Raw genomic sequence first — 21,545 nt, 5'->3', positions numbered from 1 at the left:
TGTGCACCCATTACCAACAAGGAGACTGGGGCACAGGAAGGTACAGTAAGTTGCTAGAGACTAAGTAGCCATAAAGGGTCAGAACCTAAAGTTGTCCTGGGCTCTGGCTCTGGTCCCAGCAGCCATGGTTTCAACACCTTCAAAAAGTGACCACCATCACTAGTGATCACAGTTTCCTCTTCTAAAAAACAAAAGGTTGATTTAGTCCCACGACTTGCTTCTTTATGATCTTAGAGATGACCATTGTCTGATAGATGAAACTTTATGTATCTTTCATTTCACCAATAAAATGTAGTTCTGTGGAGAGGCACCAAAGCTGGTCACTGCCAGATGCGTAGGCTTCTTGAGTCTGTTTCTTGCCAAACTCACCATTGGTTCACTTCTATAGATAAATTCAAGAAATTCCTTTAAGTTTATGTAAAATGTTTTATACTATAAACCTCTGCTGGTCTAAAGGGCAGAAATCCTGATCTATTTTGAAATGACACTTTCTAAACTGGACAATCTCCTTCAACTCGGTGATGGGAGTCATCCTTTGCTCTGGACAAATTTGTCTGGCTCTTTCTCTATGGCCTCTGCAAACCCCTCTTTAGGTGTGTCCAGATAAAGCGGGAGGGTTTCTGCACTGCCCAGATAACTAAAAAATCACTTCTTGATAGTTTTTCAAGAATTATTAGGTAACCAGTTCAGGCTCTGGCAATGTATAGAAGGATGAAAAAAAATCAGAGATTGATTCTTTTATTGGGTTTATTGAGAATTCCAGATACATGACAAGAAGCCCGCAGATGCCCCCCCTCCCCCACCCCACCCCCTACCCCCAGTGCAAAGTCGGCTGTGTGCTAAAAACAGCAAACTCAGCTGGCCTCTTTCAACACAGTCTCCACCTAAATTGCTGTTTTTAAAAGCCGGAGCCTTTCCCTGCTAAAGCCAATAGCTGTCACATGATTAATGTGCTTGTGTCTTATTAACTGCTCTGTTACAGAAGCTGTCCAATTCCCAGCCACCCTTTCTGCAGGGACCTTTTTGTAAAAACCTAGTTGAAATCATGCAGTTCTGACTGCGGGCTACTGCACCTACCACCAAAACATCATAAAGAGCGAAGAATTACTGCTTCCAGTAATCCAGGCCATAAATCAAGCCGCTCAGAGACGTGAAGGTGGGGGGGCGGTGAATCACAGCCATTTCTTGCATTCATATTCAAAAGCCAGTCTGTAACAGCCTATTCCAGAAAGTGTCAGCTACCGTGTGTGTGTGTGTGTGTGTGTGTGTGTGTGTGTGTGTGTGTGTGTTATGTGGTGAATATGAGTGACAGAGCTGGGGAGGACAAAAGAAATCTTGGTGAAGTCATTGGAAATGTTGTGATCTTATCAAGACCTTCCTCGCTGTAACAATATTTTAAGACTGTTAAAAACTACCATCTTATCTCTTCGGTGGCATCGCCCACCACTGAGCTTATCGGAACCCAGCTGCCCGAGGAGAATGCAGCGTGTCATGACCTTGATTTCTTAGCACCTGACCTTAATATCTAATCAGCCACGCATGGCAGTGAAGACACCCAGAGATGTCACATAGGCCCCTCTGGCATCTGGAGATTCAAAAGATGTTTATTTCATTCACCCTTCCTAGACATCTCCAGGCAACAGAGCTGGGCAGCCTTGTCCTTGCCGTCTGCATGTCACGCCTTTTGAGGACTAGCATGGAGCTTGAAGTCTTGGGTGCCCTTTCAGTTGAGAATAATGTGGACCCTCTCCCTTGGGTCAGTAATAAAAATTTTCTGCATCCATACTGAGACCCAGGGAGAGAACCCTCCACTTTACACGGAAAAACATTAACTGCTCCTGGCATGTATAGTGTTTAAAATGAAACACTCCCCCACCCCCAGAAACATCTATTATAAAGTCTCCAACCCAGAACAGAAAACACCACCCATATGTGCAAATCCACACATTGTACACCCCACACACACACAACACAATCCTCCCACAAGCGCTAAATATCCACTCTTAGCAAGCTTCCAAAGGAAGGCCCAAACATTTATTCCCTAAATCAAAGTGAGTCTTTGATATTTGAGATAATACAAAGAAAATGATGGTCATTGAAGTGTCATAATATCAAAGCTGACAGAGGATCCAGGTTTTTCCTTCGGCACTGACTTTGGACTCAAACTTACTCCCTTTGACCATGAGCTGGAACTCACTGCCAGACCCACAGCTGTTTTTGTTCTGCTTCTTGCACTGTCCCCAGGCACGGATGTCCCAACATCCTGACATTCCCAGGGGAGGAGGGAGGCCTGGCTATTCTCTGCTCAGTGTCATCGTGTAGCTCACCTGGTCTGCAACAGCCACACAGAGCTCCTGCAGGTTAATAATTCCCGGGAGCCGCTGTTTCCCGTCTCTTAGCGGGTTGTGCAGCTCCTCTATACCTATGAAGGAGCAGGGCATGGGGAGAGAAGAACCACTCCCCACCCTGACACCCCAGAACTCTCTTCCTCGCCTCTCCAGAGCGCAGCGGGGTGCCGGGGCAGCCAGTTCTCAACTGTTCTTGTGGTCATTTGAGTCCTAGCAGAGGGTCCTATGAGGGTCCTATGAGGGTCCTTTGCCTTCTCCTACACGTTGCTCCCACACACCCCAGGGTTCTTCCCAGTGCACCAGCTGCGTGTATGTTTGTGTGTGTGTGTGTGTGGTCTCAGTGTGTGGCTGGGGCCGTCACCTTTGCACAGGAGCATCTCTGATCTCACCGTGTGCTCTGGTGTGAACAGAAGCAGCACGTGCTGAGAGGGGAACCTTCAGCCCATCCCTGTCCAGGGTCCGAGGTGCAGCTCAGCGGAGGATTGCACAGACCCTGCCCACTGTGCCCACCATGGTGCAAGACCCTCGGCGAGCCTCTAATGGCCTTGAGTCCAGTGTCCCTTTGAGGTTCACATTCCAGACTCCACACAGATGACCTTCCGAAAAAGGCCTGCACAGATGTTTGTTTGTTCTTAGTCTCAAGTGATAAGGGCAGTTGCGTACCCACAGGGGGACATCACGAGGCCGGGACGGCACACACAACGCGGGGTGATTTGAGCAAGCTAAGGAGCACATCTGCCACTTAATTTTACATCGTAAAACATCGGAAACTTACTTTCTTATCTAATTTGAAATATGTAATACATTCCAATTAATTATCCCCATAATGCTGTAAAGTAGATCTCAGAAAGCTATGAGCGCCTGAGCCTTATCCTCTGGGTAATCCAACTTAACTGCCAGAACCTCCGGAGACGTCTAGACTGAAGAGCACTGGACCCTCTGAAGGCTGGCCTGCCCCTCCTCCTTGAATTGGTTACCGGGTTTGCTCAGCTCTCTGCCAAGGGCTCCCAAGGCTTTATTCCCAGGACGACGCCCTGCTGTGTGCTCCTGCCTCTGGGATTGGGGCTCTGTGCTGAGCAGCCTTGTCCCTCCTCTACCATTCTCGCCCCAACCCTCCCTTGCTTCTCCTCTGGTCAGACCTATGCTACCAAGCAGAGGACCGTCATCTCATAACGACGTTTCAGTCAGCCAAGAGTTGCCAGGGTGGTCTCCGAAAGTCCCCGCATGTATCTCAAGGTCTCCAGATGTGAGGAGGAAACGGGTTCCATAACTTGGCCAGCACTTAGAGCTGCTTGGTGCTCCTGCTCCAGGACAGTACCTCAGTCTATCCTGTGCTGACCCTAGCTAGAGCTCCTGGCTAAATGAAGCTAAATTAAGCCCTAGAGAGATAGCAGCCTCAACAAGGCTTCCTCTCCGAGCAAGAAGAAGAGCAAGCCCCCTACCTGGGACCCCGGAAACTAGGGATTGCAAAGTCAAAAGGATGTGTTCTTAAAGGGGAAACCCCTCAGAATAGATACATGGCCCCTAGAACACAAATGTCAGATTTCAGCAGGAGAGCCGTGTGTGTGTGTGTGTGTGTGTGTGTGTGTGTGTGTGTGTGTATGTGTGTGTGTGTGTGTGTGTGTGTGTGTGTCCGTGGAAAAAGCCCGAGCTGTTCCCAGATAACCCGGATGCCACAGGGCACACCTTCCCCGCATGCGATGCAGGCATCCAGGTATTAGCAGCAGATCCTGGGGGACGATGTTTGCAGTGGTGTGTAAACTGCTCAGGGGAGCACACTGTCCTGCTGTGACTTTATATTAATCTCTGGCCTCTGCATGGTCACAGGGTGTCACATGCGCTATAATTAGATTTTGGAAATATGTTCAAGAAGGAAGTGGTATAATTAAGGTAAGCTATCAGATGCCCAACCACATCCTTCAGAAAGGAACTCAAATGTACACCCTAGCCAATTCTTCACACTGCCCTTCAAGGGCAGAGATGCCAGAGCCTATTTTCCGCATTGAAATCAACCCACTGGAGTAGTGAGCCCAGGGTACATGTCTGGGGACAACCACAGCAGGCCTTTGACGAACTCTGCATTTATACTTGGTCACAAATGGGGAGCTGTGTGACGCTCAGATAAAGGAGGGTCCAAGTGCACAGGACCCCCTGAAGCAGATGAGGACCGGGTGAGTGGGCTCAGAGCAGAGCTCTTCGAGGTTTTCATCACCTTCCACCCAAGAATGGCCTTTCACCTCAAGACACTGGCTTTCCACGCCCATTTCTAAGAGGAAGGGGAAGAGGCTTGAAAAAGCTCACAGGAAACCCAGCTCTGCTGACCTAGTAAGACCCCCCAGGCCCGAGCTCTGCTCCCCAAAGACTTGAGTCCCCAGACCTCCAGAGTGAAGACAAGACCAACTTGTGGGTGCCAGCTCCAGATCTCCTCACGTGAACTGTGGTACTGCTGTCACTTCATGTCCCCCCCCACACACACACACACACAGACTGGGCACCACAGTCAGACCATGTCCCCACCACACACACACACACACACACACACACACACACACACACACACAAACACACACAGACTGGGCACCACAGTCAGACCATGTCCCCACCACACACACACACAGACACACACACACAGACACACATACACACACACACACACACACATATTCTGGGCACCACAGTCAGACCATGTCCCCACCACACACACACAGACTGGACACCACAGTCACTTCATGTCCCCCGATACACTCATACTAAAGTTACAGGGGACAGAGACACTTTTCCACCCCTCCTGGCTAGACCCCCCCCCCCCCCCCAATTCTGGGCGAGGCTGTACATCACTTTAACCTCTGGGGCCCTGACAAGCCGCTCAGCTGAGATTTAAGACCTATATCCCAAAGGTACCACCCTTGTCATTCTGTACCCTTCTCGTCATCGTGGGGATCCCCTAGAGTAACCAACAGGACTGATGTCCCCATCACCTATCCAAGCTCTCCACTGCTGTGTGAAGTCGTTCTGGCCAGACTGCAAAACCTAAATCAGTTCAGTCTCTTCCTAAAGGACTACCAAACCATGAGCTAGGTCAACCGGGGATGTTTTCAGCCATTCCACTTGGGGGTGGGGTGTTAACAGCAATTGAGACAAACTCCCTAAGTCTCGGCTCCTCTGGTCACACAACTGAGGCACTGAATGTGTTTCCTAGGAGGGTGGCTGTAAGGTGAAGGGAGGCCATTCTTGGCATGCTGGGCAGGGCAGATCCTTGGCGTTGTCGAATGCAGGCTATGATACGTACTGTGATAGAGGGCTTGCCTGGCATGCATAAGGCCCTGGGTTTGCTCCATAGCACCTCACAAACCATGCAAGATAGTGCATACCTGTCATTCTAGAACCCAGGACAGAGAGGCAGGAGGGGCAGAAGCTCAGAAGTATGGATCATCTTCTGCTTCATAGTAAATTCAAAACCATCTTGGGCTACCTGAGATCTTGTCCCTCAGAAACAAAATTAAATAAATTACACCACGGCTTAAAGCAATGGTGACCAGCACTTCTAAGTTTCCGAGTTGCAAATACAAGTGTTCGACACATAAGAAATACAAGCTTCAACATTTACGGTGTGGTCAGACCAAATACAAACAACGACCAAGAGACCCACTAACATCATCCTCCCATCCTCTCAAGCCTGCTGAAACCAGGGTGATGAAGGACTATTGATGGGCACATCCGGCACATTTCCTATGCTCCAGCTCTGAACATGGATGGCAAGGGAGGCTGACATCATCCGTGGGAGAGCTGGGTACCCAGGCCTCCTGTGCGTCTACAAAACCACAGACCAGGAGGCTGTCGGCAGCAGCACGCAGGCGCAGTTCCACACACCCACCCCACACAGGTCGGGAAAATTGGTAAGTGTGTGACCCATGGTTTTCCAACAAAATGCACTACAGGTCCAACCAACTGAAATACCTGTAGGATGGTTTGTGAACAGCACTGGGGGGAACTAGAAGGAACCTGCCATAATCTACAACTTAAATCAAGGGTGAGACAGCAGTGGCTGTCTGAGGATAGCACATCTGGATGGTGGGATTCTCAGACGGTTCCTCCCCACCTGCCACAGACCCTCCACTCTACTCCACCAATGAGGCTCGAACCACAGAGAACTATCTAGGGGATAGAAAACAAGAGAAAGAGAGAAAACAAACCCAACGGGCACCTCCCCATGTGTAGCCGAGGAATGAGTATGAGCTGGAGAGAATGCAGCCTTCCTGACGCCTACATCAGAGGGCTTCCTGCTCTCTAAGCCAGTCAGCAGAGTGCCACAGACTAAGCGGAACAAAGGGGGGCGGTAAATCAAGATCGACCGATAGGGCGAAATCACGGTGGTGGGGGTAGTTAGAGAGAAGAGAGACAGACACACAGAGGCAGAGAGAATTGGGGTGCTCTCCCACAACAGGGCCCATTTTGCAGCGGGCATTGAGAGATAATTTAGGGAACCAGAGTGTGGCTGGGAATGACAGGAGGGGAGGCTGAGGCCCTACAGAGTGTCTTTTCAGTATTGAAAGAAGCTGAGAAATCTCCCTGTCCTAAGCACTATTGTAAGGGCCGTCAGGGAGGTCTCTTGTGTTTTGGATGAACGGGCTTTGAACATGCTCTTCTGGTGCCTGGGGGATTCTAACTTCCATCGGAATGATGTTCATTCAGGAAGTGTTTATTAAGCCTAGGAAAGAGCACATTTCACTGAAAGAAAGGGAAAGGAGCCGGGATTGTGGTCCAGTGACAGGAGACGGGAATGTGAGGGTGGAGTCCCAGAAGACTACATGGGGGGGGGGTCCTCAAGAAAGTGGCCTGAGAGCTGCTAGGGCAGTGGTGGGAGACAAGGAGAGAACACTTTGTGTTCCAGGAGAAGGGGGTAGAGTAACTGAGGGGAGAAGCCCCTCACCGATAGCTGAGAACTAGGAGTTTCCTGGAGAAGTATCCATATGCCATTGGGGGAGCCACTGCCAGACCTGACCTGCTAGAACAGTGGTTCTCAACCTATGGGTCACGACCCCTGGGGGGTCAAACAACCCTTTCATAGGGGTCGCCTAAGACCATTGGCAGACACAGTTGTTTACATTATGATTCAGAACAGTAGTAAAATTACAGTTATGAAGTAGCAATGAAAATAATTTTACGATTGGGGGTCACCACAACATGAGGAACTGTATTAAAGGGTTGCAAAGCATTAGAGAGGTTGAGAACCACTGCTCTAGAAACTTCCATATGATTTTCCAAAAAAGTCTCACAAATGTGCCAAGGTAAGACCCGTGTCACCCTCAGGGTTAAGGTAGGGAGAATTGGGTGTGCTTGCGATGAAACCGACAGGCCTTTGCACGGACTCTTAATTTTAAGTTCAGTGAAGTCTTTCCAGGATCCTGGTGAGATGCAATTCAGACAGCCAGAGTCAGAAGGAGAAGTCGGGGTGCCCAGTGAGGCCTACCAAAGCACCGGGTACATTGCAGCGGGTCCCACACATTGCCAGGATACCAGAGTTACTATGAGGTGAACACCGGGAAGCCGTGGGGAGGAGCAGCTAGCCAGGCAGAATTCTGGTCAACAGCACTCCAGAGCCTGGGCAGCCACAAGTGCCTGAGGGGACAGTAACTGCAACTCTGTTCAGTGTGTGTCATATAAAAAGGTACAGAAAGCTTTCTGTTTTCAGAGTGGGGTGTGTTTCCATCTTGGAAGAAACAATCATCTACTCTACGTAATGTCTGTGGCTTTCCTCATCAGTACCTGCACATCACACTGTGGTAAAGGGACAGCATGCAGACCTCAAGCATTTTGAGTGGGGAGGTTGAGAAGTCAGGACGGAAGCCAGGTGAGACAAGCCGGGATTCCACGCTAGCTGTCTGTCTGGAATCTGGGATCCTACTGGTCTGGTCTGGAAGTTCTGCTGGAATCCCTCCAGGAGGATGGTATGTCCTTCTCCTGTCCTGTGGTTTGCAGGGGGAACCTCGCTGTAACTATCTTCCTGGATCCAGGGTTAGCGGAGAGGAGTTGCGCATGGGCCTCAGGGACATCAGGTAGAGATGGAAGGCTTTGGCTTGAGTTGGTTAGTTATCTTCAGGGAGAAGCTTCGTATTTCCTGACACCCAGAATCTTTACAAAACAATGGAGCAAGAGAAACCATCCGGTGGATTCTGTGTGACCCTAATACTGGTCATTTGTAGCTAGAGTTTTCCTGCCTTGCCCATAGTCAGGACAAATCTTTGTCACCCGCCAGTCCCACAGCCACTCAGACCCAACCAACTAAACACAGATTTATATTGGTTACAAACTGTATGGCCACGGCAGGCTTCTTGTTAACTATTCTTATAGCTTAAATTAATCCATTTCCATAAATCTATACCTTGCCACGTGGCTCGTGGCTTACCGGCATCTTCACATGCTGCTTGTCATGGAGGCGGCTGGAAGTGACTCCTTCTGCCTTCCTGTTCTTTCTTTTCTCCTCTCTGTTAGTCCCGCCTATACTTCCTACCTAGCCACTGGCCAATCAGTCTTTTATTTATTGACCAATCAGAGCAATTTGACATACAGACCATCCCACAGCAGTCATTCACACCACATTTCACAGGAGGGAATTAAATGATAGAGAATGCCAGCAGTGTGGCTCCCTCAAGAACAAAGCTGGGGATAGACTCGTCGAACCATGTCCCCTAAGGGACAATCTTGGACGCTCTCTTCTAAAAGCTACTAGGGAACAGGTCAATACTTGTTTTCTAGACTAAAAACTGCTTCTTACATTGAAGCATTTTCATTGATACAAGAATTAGGAACCCACAACAGAGAAATGGCAAGATTGAATCAGGCAAGGGAGGCTAGTGACTAAAATGTAATCCAAACAGTTCAAGCCATGTAGATATTTTAAATAAAAATGAATACCTTTCCCATGAAAGTTCGTGTGTTTTCTAGTGAATTCCCCGTTATCTTACCACGCTTGTGAAGCAGTTATGCAGCTAACCACAACCCTCATGAGTATGCACCTAACCACAAAACCTCCTGAAGACATTTTAAGCAAGAAACCGTCATAATAGTAAACACAAGGATGCCTTTTTGGTTTTCTGGGAGTAGCTGGACCTAACACCTGGATGAGGATTTCTCCTCTACACAGAACAGGGACTTGATTCACCCACAAGTTGAAAATCTGGGCAATTCTTAAGTCATGTTTCCCAAAACTGCAAGTTGTTAAAGAATGTGCTTGAACACTAAGGAGAAATGATCTTTATAAAATATGAATGAATCCAGGTCTGATGAAAAGCACTGATAAAACAAAAAACATACAAAATATAAAAAATAAACAAAGACACCAATGAGTAATCAAAAAAATAATAACCAAAAGACACAAACAAAAAACTGGAAAATGGTAAAAGTCCATAGTCAAATCTGTTAAACTGATGACAGACGTAATTCATCATCCCCAGAAACCTTTTTTGATTACAGTATCTAACATTTTGCCTCCTCTTTTTTGGTTTTGCTGGTTATAAAGGTTTAGATTGGAGAGGGCTCACTGGATTCCAATCCTTGGAGCTGGATCACTGGATTCAACTCAGGACATGGTTGGCATAGGGAGGATGAGTTAGCAGGATTCATGAAGCGGGATCAGATTACCGGGAACACAGGAGTGGATTCCTTCTGCCCCAACCAAACCACATTCGTGCGGATTTTTTTTTCTTTCAACTTAATTGGCTATTCCAAAGAGTTTTTTTTTTTTTTTTAATTTTTGATGATTGGAGCCCTTAAGATGCACGATGGAATTATGGAATTATATAGTTTGCATCTTTTGGTAAGAGGAGTAAAGTAAGGACCTGGAGATATACGCTGGAGCGACCTCCTTGGAAGGATTCAGCACGAGCAAATAGTAAACGCTTATAGGGAAAAGGTGTGTGTGGTGGGGGAGGTGTTTAAAATAGTAAATCAGTAAGTCACTTCTAAATTTAAAGAAAACAAAACTGGAGTTGAAGAATAAGTAGGTTTCCAATTGGCTAGTGCCATTTTTCTTTGAAAAATAAACATTTTTTTTAAATGAAAAAAAAAAAAAGTCCATAGTCAAACAGATTGAGAAAGAGGAATTATTTGAAAATGTTTCTCTTAGCCAACCCTGAAAGGTTCAATGACATTCAGAAGTTGCATTTCATTGTACTGAATCCACCATTTCTGACATTTACCAGATCGAAAGTCCCTTTATGCATGAAAAATTTATAAAAAATATGTTCCTAGGAATCACTAATTAGCCAAGCCAGTGGTGATTTAAATGGCTAATGTTTTTTCTTTCTCAGTAAGCTTCCGAAGGGAAAGGATGTGTCCTTTGGAAAAAATAATCCGAGATTATATTGATTCCTGCTGTCACCTGAAGACTGTCATCCACTGTTCCTGGCGCTGGTTGGGCTGCGGCCTGCTGGACTCCAGTCTTTGGGAAGGGCCTTTGTCTCCAGTGGGAAGTCAAGCCCCCAGCACCTCCAGCAGGGGGCTCTGTCCCCCAGCACAGACTCTGACGCACTTGAAGACAGTTCAAGGTTAAGATGGCTGCACAAACAAGTCAGGGACATTACACATCCGGCCACTAGGACGAGGCAGCAAAAAAAAAGTGTAATCATAGTTTGGGAATGTTGTCCTGAGGAAAATCTGTGCTGAAATCTTATTATTCGGGGGTGGGGAGGAATCTGCAAAGAGAAAAAAAAAAAGAGTGTTTTTATAAAATAATTATCAAATTATAGAGCTCACATTAAAAATACTGAAAGATTTGATGGGTTCCCTAAATGGTTGACAACTCACAACTGTCAATGTTCCATTAAAGAAAATAGTGTGGAAAAAAGAAAATGTGAAAGTAAATGGAAATGAATTACCTCTCCTGAGATGACGGACTGAATTTTGCAAAAGCAATTTCTACAATTAGGGGAGTGGCGGTGTTTGGAGGGAGCTGTGTTTGGGCGAAACCTACAATCTAGATTATTTTCCCTTGAACTCTTTCATTTTCATTCCCCACCCTATCTCCCTGGAAAGGGACCAAACCGAAAAGCCCTTTAAATGCTTACGATCTGAACTGTAACTAAATACAAATATTTGGTTCAAAGTGTAAGCAGCACCACTCTAAGCAAGAACGATCAGAAAGATGAGGGAGAAGCCGTGCCAGACGGGCTGAGCAACAGAAAGTTGACACAGGCCACTCGCTTCTTGCTCTTGCTTTATCGTAGGGGACAGTGGCTTCTAGAAGGGCTCGGATTCCCACTGGGAAAGCAGTGTGTTGGCTGACAGGGGCAAGTGGCCTGTGAAGGATGGCATTTGTAAGAGAGTGGAACAACGTATTCCCTTCCAAGCCCTAAGAGGCTTTATGTGTGATACACAGAAATACAGGCACATGAAGCATGCCATGAGGGCTACTGTCAAGCCAGGGCCATTCCTTTATTGAAACACCAGAACTGCCTCTATAAATAAAACAAATAGTCTAGGCTCAAGTTTCCACACCATCATGTGCTGAGGATTCTAAGAATGCGAATTATTTTATCTCACATTGTGAGGGCGCACTTTAAAAAAAAAAAAAATCAACATTGTGTGAAGAGGTGGTTGTCGTCTCTTAGGTTGTATTTGTATTAACTTTTCACTTTCCCTGGGAATGCGGCGGGCGTCGGAATGAGCCCCAGGTGCTCGCTGTGAACTGCCCGCCGAGGGCAAGTGCGGAGAGAACACTATGTAATGTAAGCACACGGTATCCTACAAGGGCGGCATTCACAGGGCTTCGTTCTCGGCCCTGCCTTTTCACCGGGAATGTGATTTCAACAGAGGCACGCCGCTGAGGAATGTCCACTCCTCCAGGCATACCTCACCCAAGCAAGGCCACATGGGAGCTATTTCTAGCAGCTAATTATGAGGTACTGGAATAACAACCCTCAATAAAGGGAAGAGTTGAGATAGCCACAGAGCTCATGCAAAGAGCATGCTTGCCACTTGCCAGCCCCTAGCTGACCAAACCCAGCTGGGGAGGCTGGAGGAGGGGAGACCAAGCCTGCCTCTCTGAAGTTTACAGCTCACTTGTAGGAACCCCCCCCCCCCCCGGAACTCAAAGCAAACAACTGTGCCAGAGACTCTGCAGCACAGACATTTCGAGTAGAAAGTGCCCTAAATGTCAGCCCAGGAGAGAAACAAGCTGACAAAATTTAACAACAGACTTTGGGGAACTACAGCCCTGATGTGTAGGATCCACAAATCCTGGCTCCACTGTGGCGGAGTCACCCAGTATGAGGCCCCTGGACGGCGACGGAGCTGCTGTGTCGTTTAAGCAAATGGTTCTTGGAATGAGGTCCACACATAGCTAGCTGGTGAAGCCAGAGAGGCAGATCTCCATGACTAGACAGTTTTGCACACTTCGGGTGCAGGGCACTTTGTCAGAACCCAGAGCAACCTGACTAAGGGGCTTGGGTTCAGCCATCTCTCAGCATGCATTAGGATTTGTTTAAACAACATGGCCATGCATTTGGGGGTGGTTAACTGCCCCCACAAGCAAAGTAATTGTGTATTTAAATTTTAGGATTCTTAGAAATTACCTTCCTATGATTATTCAACGTGTGCGCACGCGCGCGCACACATAAAGGCTCCTTCAATCATTTCTAGTCTCCTGGGGCCACTCTGCAGGGGTGCAGAGGCCATGAGTCCTAGCTGCTTGATAGAACCGAGATGATGTGTGGTCTGTGAAATTTCAATCCCCTTTACTCCCTCTTTCACAGGCCCTGGAGTCCTCCTCACTCCCCACACTGTCCTTACCGCTTTATCATCTCTGGCTCAAAACCTCCACAGTGAGCGCCTGGGACCCACGGCAGGAGAAATATTATCTGGATCAAGGAGGGAAGGACAGAAGGGACCGTAAGAGACCCCAGGGCCCGCCTTATGGCCCAGAGTCATTCCGTTTCCAAAAGCGACCCTCGGCCCGAGTAAGCGCCATGCCTCGGCAGCTGCCATCTTCTCTCTTATTGCCGTGGAAAAGTGGAATTTCTTCTCAAGGCCCGAAGCCATAAATCTCCCATGTGGCCACATGAACTTCAAAGCATTTAAATTTCTTATGGATTTTACACGATTAAATGTGTGGCCTACTGAATATTGCATATGAGGGTACAGAAAGACATACCACTGAGAGAGGCATCCATAATGGCTTTGGGGTACAATACTGAGTGATTGGTTAGGGCAGCAAACCCTTGCTATTATACTTTTAAAATTTTTAGTTTATATAATCAGGATTATAGTCACCACTGACAGAAAAAAAAATGCATAATAATCTATCTCCAAATTATGAGCATTTTAGTTATGCTAACCTGAAAACCCGTAACTTCCCAATTCGTTATTTATTATGAGTGCTCCTGGGTCTATTTTGTCATTTTTGACAAAAGGGTGAAGGGAAATAATTCAGCCCATCTTCTCTTTGTGCCTCTGAGGCTGCCCCATGCTCTTCAACACACTGTGTGCTGGGGGAAAGGGCCGTACGTCGCAAACATCCTGAACACGCCCGAACCACGCATTCCCTTTCGATCTGAGTACGCGGTAAACACAGGGTCAACAATTTCGTGAATTTCAACAATTTCAGAACAAAATACAAATATGACAAAAAAGCTTGGAAAGTGTTGCAGTGGTCTATGTGCTCCAAGGAAAGAGAAAGTGGCTACAAAAAAAAAAGACTAAAATAAACTTTAGGGAAAAGGCAATTAGCCAGCTAAGTACCACAGAATTAATAAGGCTAATAAAATATCAAAAACACTGTCAAAGGGAACAAGCCAAGAACCAAAACATCTAAGCATGCGCTTGGGAAAGAAGAAAGTCAAAATTAGATAATTAGATGGATGGAAAACCATCTTACTGCGCTTTTCCTTAATTTTAGCTACAATTTAAATCACTAGTGAAACTATGCCATTCCAGGCAAGGACCTGCCTGTCATAAATGAATATAGAACTTCCCAGTAGCCTGAGAAGATCTTAAGGGGAAAAAAGACTACAAGCACTGGCAAACAAATGTTCGGCATGTTGCTTTACCTCCAAGTGACCGGCAGTGGACAGGCCGTTACCTCCGAGGAGACACACTAAGATGGACTCGCTCTTAAGACTTTGAGCATCTAAATGTGGACTCCACTATGAGGAAGGCACCCCCACACGACTCTTTGGCTTCTCACTGCACACACAGCAGACATTGCACCTTCAAAAACTCCGAACAGAGGGGCCTTTCTGGCTATGTTGAGAATGAAGATGGGAACCGGTGGTCATTGGTTCTCTTCTGGGACACATTCCCCAATGCTTGGTAGTTCCGTGCAAATGCAGTCTGTTAAACACAGTTCCCAAGGAATGGGGGGAAGACCACATTATCAACTAGTGAGTGGCTAATGGTGTTCTCTGGTTGTGCTTTGCCTCTGTAAATCAGTCACAGATCTAGAAAATTCTAGTACCTAAAAGGCAGTCCTGGGTGTGTGGAGGGAAGTGCTAGAAAATGAGGCTTGATTGTTCTGAGGCTGTGGCCTGCTTTAGCCTGGGGTTTACTTAATCCAGGTGAAACCTTTGGCCAGGGTGGATTGGACTCACTGCAAAGGCAGAAGGTTCTGGGTGAACTGGGGTAAAGGTTAGTGTACCTGGCCTCAGAATAATACCCAATAATTAATTGTTCCCTCTGTCGAGGGCTGAGGATCATAGAGATTGCTATTTATGCTCTAGCAAGAGAGCATGTGAGTGGCTTTTTAAAAATGTTTTTCCAAGAGTGTTTTTCCTGTAGGGATGTCTGTGGACCATGTGTGTACAGTGCCCCTGAAGGCCAAAAGAGGGTGTTGGTTCCCCCTGGAACTGTAGTTACAGATGGTTGTGAGCTGCCGTGTGGGTGCTGGGATTCAAACTCGGGTCCTCTGGAAGAACAGCCCACGCTCCTAGCCCCTGAGCCATCTCTCCAGCCCAGAGCATGCAGTCTGGTCATGTGTGGCTCAGCTTGGAACCTAATCTCATAAAGTCAAAATGGTCCCTATAGGTAAGACGAATTGCTAAACGGTCTTATTAATTTAAAAAAAAAAAAAAAAAACAGAGCCAGATATTGGGGTTAAAAACCGAGAAATCAGAGGAACAGGACGAGCCACAGCCAACCTCACCTCACCAACTCCTCAGCCTCCAAAGAGACCTACTTCCTGTATACCCGTGCCTATGTCCTTTCTGTCCCTGCCATCTCACTTCCTCTCTCTGCCCAGCTACATCATTTCCTCTTCCTGCCCAGCTCTGTCACTTCCTGTCTGTCTACACAGACCTCCAGACCTTTATGGTTAACTAGTGTTGGAATTAAAGGCATGTGCCACCACACCTGACTCTGTTCCCAGTGTGGCCTTGAACTCAAAGAGATTCGGATGGATCTCTGCCTCCCAAATGCTAGGATTAAAAGTGTGTGCTACCATTGCCTGACTTCTATGATTACTATAGTGGCTGGCTTTTCCCTCTGATCCTCAGATAAGCTTTATTGGGGTACACAGATAAAATAACACCCCACCTATATGATGCTGCCGCTGTTGACACAATAATGAGTTAGGTCTATAGGTACCTCTCAACTGGCCATCCTGACATCATGGCTCCCTTCCCGGCCTTCACCTCCATCAACCATCCTGACCATGCCACCTTCCTAGAGAAAACCCTCAGGAGGCTTCAGTGCTGCGTCTAGAGGGAAATGTAACTAACCATAATGAAGCTTGGGCTCATCTATGGACACATGCTCTTCAACCTCATGGGTTGCTGCACCCCACTTACTCCTGGGCCCTAAAACCTCTGGCCCTACAGTGCCACAAACCCAGTGTGTACCCACCTCATAAAGTCTGGGCCACCAGGCACTTCTGACCCTCTGTCTTAAGCCCTCACCTTTTCCTCCTTCTAAATGTCACCTCCTTTTACCTTGGCATTTATTCATTAGGTACAATTCATCTCACTCTTCTGTGCTCCTTGAAGCCTTTTAATGCTGTGGAGACGCTGTGAATAGAGGAGCTCCCTTTCTATGCGGAGGTCTAGAGCGCACCGCGGTGATATCCGTCACGGCATGTCTGTCTGCAGGTAGACCGTGCTCTTCCATAGGCAGAAACAGGTGCTTCTGTTTCTCCTGTGCTCCAGAGCTCCTGCACAGAAAGTCCTTAGTGGCACTTGTGAACAGAACAGAATGATGCTCACGGGTTTGCAAGGGTGATTAAGGCCAGGGCTGCTCCACTTCACAGCACCCAGGGCGGACCTCACCCCATGTCTTTCAGGGAGTTTGCAGCCCCATCCATGGTAGATGCAAAGACACTACATATCCTTTCAAAAGGCCCGAGGGAGCAGCTTCCTTTCTGCACACTGGGTAAGTGCATCAACAAGGAGAGCTCTGGACATGGCTGCTCAAGATTCACAGCTCGTCATTATTCTTAGACTCACTTCTTTACACGAAACGAACAAACAAAAACCCCACATTAAAAGCAGCGCTCATTTAGCCGCTGTTACAGTCGGCTGCTCTATTCCTGTGAGAAACACAGACCTAAACCAACTTGCAGAGGAAATGGGCTTCTTGGCTTCCAGTCCATCGCCAAGGGAAGGCATGGCAGGAACTCACGCAGGAACAGAAGCAGGAACCATAGTTAGGACCCCTTGTGGGCTTGCCCCCCCATGGCTTGCTCAGTTTGTGTATGTAACCCAGGCCCACCTCCGGGGTGTGGCCTCACCACCACAGTAGGCTGGGTCCTCACACATGAATGGAGAAAATGCCCCACAGACATGACTACAGGTCAGGCTAGTGGAGGCAATTCCGGGAGGTTCCCTCCTTTCAGGCGATTATTGCCAGTGTTAAGCTGGCCAAACCCTCAGCAGCACACTGGGCTTTCTTGGTAAACTGACAACAGAACCACAGCCAGGAGCCCAGGTTGACAGGATCCTCATGTTCACCTTCGTCCGTCGACTCAACTGTGATCTCTACTAACTCAACCCCATGAAGCAGAGTAGGAGTGGGAGAGCACCCTCCATCCCAGTGGCTAGTGTAGGGTAGGGTCTGAACCAGCTGTTTTCCCACATGAGCAAGGGAGTGACAGCAACAAGCGTCTCTCCAGATGTGAAACAAGCACATGGCAGTTGGTCGTGTGGGACTTTGGGCCATGAAACAGGGTGAAGACAATAGTTGAAGCTTTAAAGTTGCCAAGGGCTGAACTCTGTAAAACTGCTTAGCCCGAGCACATCTGGATCTTTCCTGAGATCTAGATCCCTTAAAAGTTACATTTTCCAGGGTAAATAAAATAAATAAAACCTGCCAAGTTATGCACTGAATGGGACAGTCCTTGGGATATTTCCATGCACCTAAGAGAGGCTTCCTAAGTTATATTTGGGCTTTCTGCATACTCAGGAAAAAATTTGTATGTCATCAATGGATACATGATAATCTTAAACTGTGTTCAAAAGACATTATAAGCATTTGGTGTGTCAGATCCTATTCAGGGCATCAGAGGAGCAGCTCTTTCGAGGCTCTGTGTTTCAGCCATCATCTGGGCCAGGTCAGCACAGGTGACTTTGTGAAGAAGAGTCATGATGTCAGGTACATTTTGGAATGCATAAATAACCAAATGAAGTGGGGAAATGGTGGAACTGTGTCAGAATGCCCTAATCAGTGGGAAATCGGTTCTCTTTTAAACTTAATACAACATGAATAGGCAGTATTGATCAAACATACCTACACATGTGTGAACACATGCATATATACAGATGTCCCTAGTGTTAATGTCTTTTTCAGATATGACATAACTAACTAGGCATGGAGGCATGCCTATAGTTCTAGGGAAGCCGGGGAAGGAAAATTGAAGCTTTGCTCTCAATTCCAAGGTAGCCTCGGTAAGCAAGACCCGATTCAAAACATTAAAACAAGGGGCAGGAGAGATGGCCCAGCAGTTAAGGGCACTGGCTTCTCTTCCAGAGGACCCAGGTTTGATTCTCAGCACCCTCGTGGTGGCTCACAACCATCTGTAACTCCAGTTCCAAGTGACCCAGTGCTTTCTTCTGGCCTCTCAGGGCACCAGGCGTGGATGTGGTGCATAGATATGCATGTAGGTAAAATACTCATACACATAAAACAAAATAATAAAACTTAAAAACATTAAAACAAAACAAACAAACAAAAACAGGGAGGGGCGGAGGGCGGAGGGAGGAGGGAAGGGGGGAATGAAAGAAAACATAACTGACTTTTGGCCACTTGTATGCTCTGAGCCTGACTTGATTAATTTTGAGAATAGAGATTCCCCCTCCCCACCCCCCGCATAAGGATGATGAGTATTAAAATCAGTAAGCACAGGGCTGGGGGGATTGCTCAGTTGGTAAAGTGTCTGCCTTGCAAGCATGAGCTGGGTTTGCTCCCCAGGACCCATACAGAAGTGAGGTACCACGGTGGAGACTTTTAATCAAGTGCTTGGGGAGGCAGAGGGGTGGGTTCCTGGGCTCTATGGACACTCAGACAATGTGACAAGCTTCAGGCAAATGAGAGACCCTGTCCCAAAATTAAGGTAGATAGCACCTGAGGAATGACACAGAGGCTGTCCTCTGCCCTCCACAAACACAACTGTATACAGCCATGAACACACACATACACATACCCAAATAAATTCATGAAAATCTGCTATCTCTAAGAAAAACTTTCCTTGGAGACAGGCAATAAAATGAAGTAGAACACAAGTCTCTGAAATGTAGAAAAGGCAGAGGGCACACAGGTGTGAATGGCCCACCTCACACAGGTGTGAATGGCCCACCTCACACAGGTGTGAATGACTCCCCTCACACAGGTGTGAATGGCCCACCTCACACAGGTGTGAATGACTCCCCTCACACAGGTGTGAATGGCCCACCTCACACAGGTGTGAATGGCCCTCCTCACACAGGTGTGAATGGCCCTCCTCACACAGGTGTGAATGGCCCTCCTCACACAGGTATGAATGGCCCACCTCACACAGGTGTGAATGGCACACTTCACACAGGTATGAATGGCCCTCCTCACGCAGGTGTGAATGGCCCACCTCACACAGGTGTGAATGGCCCACCTCACACAGGTGTGAATGGCACACTTCACACAGGTATGAATGGCACACCTCACACAGGTGTGAATGGCCCTCCTCACACAGGTGTGAATGGCCCCCCTCAGTTGATGCTTCTGAACATGTTTCCACTTTCTGACTGGGACTGGGACTCCCCATCCTTCTGTTACACACAGTCTGCTGCAGGCTGTCCAACCTGACAAGCTCCCCTAAGGCTCTCAGCCTGAGTTCTACCTGCCCTAAGGTACTCACCTCCCTACCTGCTCTGCTTCCCTGATACTACTGAACAGTCCTTGTCTTCACCTGTGGACAGGACTCAAGGAAGGGCCTTCACACGAGGCTGACATCTTGTTCTCAATGACCACTGTCTAACTTATACCGCGTGCCCATTGCTTCTCTCATTGTTATCTTTTGTTTGTGAACTTTTTTTGTGATCTCTCTTCACCTCACACTTGTTTTCTCTTCCCCGAGCCTCTTCCATTGTCATCTTTCAGGGTTTTGTCTTTCACCTTCTTGTCCCATTCATTCTGTGCCGTCTCCGGCAACCACAGGGGCAGTTTGAGGATCCAGAATACATTTAAAGGCCTGCAAAATATTTCAATTTTTTTAACATTATAAAAACAAAAACAAAACCTTAGGCCAAATAGAATTTTTAATTTTTAACTTAAATCACAGAACTATAAAATGTAACTGCTGGTGGATTCTTTGTATATACAAAAGGACTTTACAGGACCCCAGAGGTTGTGATGAAATCCCATTTGACTCTCTTCTAAGACCCGGTGACACCTCTGCTTTTCTCTACTTTTTAAAATGAACGATATGACTTCCTTTCCTCAGAGTTATCAACCGCACAATCAAGACCTCACCTTTCTGTCCCCACAGCATGGCTGCAACCGTTACTGTGCTGACACCAGCTCCCCATTGCCTTCACAGGGCCGTGAGCATCCTCGGAGCCTGGGCTCATAGGCTTTACCTTTTAGATCTGTCTGTGTTTCATACACAGACTAGTGAGCACCTGGACCAGTAACTGATTGAACACAGACTCCTGAGAGTTTACAGCTGTTCATCCACACACCCACAAGCCACACGTCAGCAGAAGTCCTCGGGGATGGATGACTCATCCATGCTAAATCCTGATTGGATAGATAGCAAAGTTACCAACCTTGCCCCATACCGGTAGGAAGGGGACAATTCAGGGGACACGACTAAGTCTGCTCATCCTTAACAGCCTGTTTGAAAATATAGAGAGTGTCACAATAGTGAGTTCATACAAGTTAGTGTCCAGTGTGTCCCAGCCAGTGCGCTGCCTCGTTTGCTGGAACTCGTGGACAGCGGAACACATAAACACACCGAAGAGAGAGGCCAGCTGCTGCTTGCTTGCGCTCTCAAGGTCTTGGTGCTCTGAGGCACTGGAGACTCGTGGTCAGAGGGAGGGACTGTTAATAATGAGAGAGGACAAGAGCAGAGTCGGGCTCCCGGAACTGTACTTCTCTCAACCTGCCAACTTTTCTGGAGTCCTGTTTTCTGAGATCATGATGGTCATTTTTAGTTACTCATTACTGTAGTGGGATACAATTTAGAAGTCTCACATGTAATGGAGAGAGAGAGATCATGACTGGAAAGAATCCTAAATGGGGATGCTGAGCCGTTGAACCTACACAAACATCCTAATAGGCAGGTAATGCCAGAGCTCCAATGAGAGAGCTGGACATTCAGTATATCAGGGCCCTCAAAACTGTGTGTCTGTTGGAAAAAAACAGCGGTGACTTCAGAAAATTTGATTTGGAAGGAAAAAAAAAAGAAAGTGCTGTTTTCTCCTCTAGGAACTTCAGTTCTCATAGCCTCTTTTGTTGCTGTAAAATTATATTCATTAACAAAGCCCTGGGGAAGGCTCCCATCTCCGAGGAGCAGCTCCAAGTCACACTGTGGAATGAGCATCACTGATCCAAGGTTTTGTACAATCCCAGGACCTCAAAAAGTTGAGAAATAAAGCAGTACATCCAGCATGGTGTGGACTTTGCAGGGACGCCGCTCCAATCCAGCAGCGTGTACCATGATCAGAAAGGACCTGGGTCCCCTCAGCTCTCCCACCACTAGAAATATAAGGCAGCCTTCAAGAACAAGGCTTAAAGTCAAAATTT

The sequence above is a fragment of the Peromyscus leucopus genome, chromosome 8a (assembly GCF_004664715.2).
Source record: "Peromyscus leucopus breed LL Stock chromosome 8a, UCI_PerLeu_2.1, whole genome shotgun sequence".
Taxonomy (NCBI): domain Eukaryota; kingdom Metazoa; phylum Chordata; class Mammalia; order Rodentia; family Cricetidae; genus Peromyscus; species Peromyscus leucopus.
This window is presented reverse-complemented; position numbering follows the sequence as displayed.